This window comes from Cynara cardunculus, unplaced genomic scaffold, assembly GCF_001531365.2.
Source record: "Cynara cardunculus var. scolymus isolate 2C unplaced genomic scaffold, CcrdV1 Un_Scaffold_2307, whole genome shotgun sequence".
In the NCBI taxonomy this organism is placed as follows: Eukaryota; Viridiplantae; Streptophyta; class Magnoliopsida; order Asterales; family Asteraceae; genus Cynara; species Cynara cardunculus.
In genome coordinates, this window is record NW_020201044.1 from 76,552 (window position 1) to 78,436 (window position 1,885).

General features: G+C 36.5%; 1 non-coding gene across 1 annotated transcript; it reads left to right on the forward strand.

Annotated features, from left to right (window-relative positions):
• The first annotated feature begins 410 nt into the window (after positions 1 to 410).
• Positions 411 to 517, forward strand: LOC112502989. Its single transcript, XR_003067810.1, has one exon. It is a non-coding gene; the product is annotated as a small nucleolar RNA R71 (small nucleolar RNA).
• Positions 518 to 1,885: the final 1,368 nt, after the last annotated feature.

Consider the following 1,885-nt stretch of genomic DNA (forward strand, 5'->3'; position numbering starts at 1 on the left):
GCAAAAATGGTCCAGTCTTGTTGACAAAATTTACATGCTCAGGATTTCCAGGACAATGCTCAAAAGAGTGACCTTCACCACAGTACACGCGTTGTACTGATTGAACATTGGAATTAAAGGTATTAACATCAGATTGCACATGTGGGCTAGATGTTAAATTTGAAATTAGTTTAGTGATCTGAGCTGTTAATGCCGAGACAACATCTACCTCATTTATTCCAGCTGTTTTCTTTAGTGGCATTGCACGTGGGTCAGACCATTGTCCGTTATTGTTAGAAATMTTTTCAARTATGTCAAAACCTTCATTATATGTACAAGCTGTSAAAGCTCCGCCTGCAGTAGCATCGAGCATTTGTCTAGCAACGACGTTTAAACCGTTGTAAAATGTCTCTAGCTGTATACAGTACGAAATGCCATGGTGAGAGCATTTTCTCAACAACTCTTTATACCTTTCCCATGCATCAGGAACTGCTTCATCATCTAGTTGTCTAAAAGTACAGATTTTATTCCTGGATTTAGCATTCCTCGTGGGTGGAAAATACTTTTTCAAAAACTTTTCTACCATTTCATTCCATGTAGTCACAGAGTCTGGTTGCAAAGAATTGTACCATGCTCTTGCTCAATCCCTTAGTGAAAATGGAAAAAGTTTTAGTCTCAGAGCATCGTCTAATACATCAGGGATGAGAAAAGAGTCTGTGATTTCCATAAAAGAACGCAGATGAGAATGAGGATCTTCAAAAGATAAACCAGCGTACTGGCCGTTTGTTTGAAGCATTTGAAACATCAGTGGTTTTATTGAAAAATGGGTGGCACCAATGGTAGGCCTACGTATTCCTGTATGCAGTTGAGTTAAGTTAGGAATAGCATATGCCATAATACCACCATTTTTAGCATTTGCAAGACGAAAGATGTTTTGAGCCTCATCCTCAAGTGGAATATTTGGTTCATTTCTAATTATACCTTTTCCGTCAATAATCACATTTTCAGCCATTGTTTCAGAGTTTAAAGCTCGAAGAGCTCTTTGCACTCTTTTTTGCTGTCTGAAAGTTTGTTCAATATCCGGATCAAGTTGAAAAAGTTTACCGTGCGACAGCCTTGGCATGCACGGTGCCTTCAAAAAGATGGTAGAAAACTTAACCCTTATAAACTTTACTTTAAAAAGAAAAACTTCAGCGTGCTATCCTTGGCAGCGGTGCCAAAAACTTGCTCGTCGGTTTATTCAACCTTAGATTTCAACACAAAAATAGAACTCGGCGCAAGTATACACCTTGAACTACTATCGTCTCGTAACAAGTAATAATGGTATAAGTACCAGATATCGTTCCCACAGAGATAGCTTGTAAAGTTATTTCAAAAGACCAGTCTAACAAAACTAGTTTCAGATGGTGAAACGAGGGATTTAATTTATCTAAAATTGGGAGGTTTAATTAACAACTAAGAAAATATCAGTCTTAAAAGAAGCACAGAGTGTAACAGTTGTTAAGACATTAAACAAATGATTCAGCAAAAAGGTGACATAACATTCATGTTACAATTATCTAAAATCAATAAATGATTTTATATAACTATCATAGTATCAACTATCGGGTCAGACGGCTTCCCAAGAGCACACACCGGTCAACGTGCTATCGATACGATATCATTTATGTTAGACGTCGTGAATCCTAGCACAACACAGTGTTACCGTCCTACACCGTAGGAGTATAACATTTGTCAGACACTAAAGCTATTTATAGCCTTCTCCTATTACCTCAGGTTTTGAAAGTCAATATATTTTTATACACAAAATTAGTTGTCAATTAATTTTAATGTAATCATCAAATGAAATATTAAGCACCTGAAACAAATAGTAGACTATAATGCTAATAAGACACATTTGTACTTT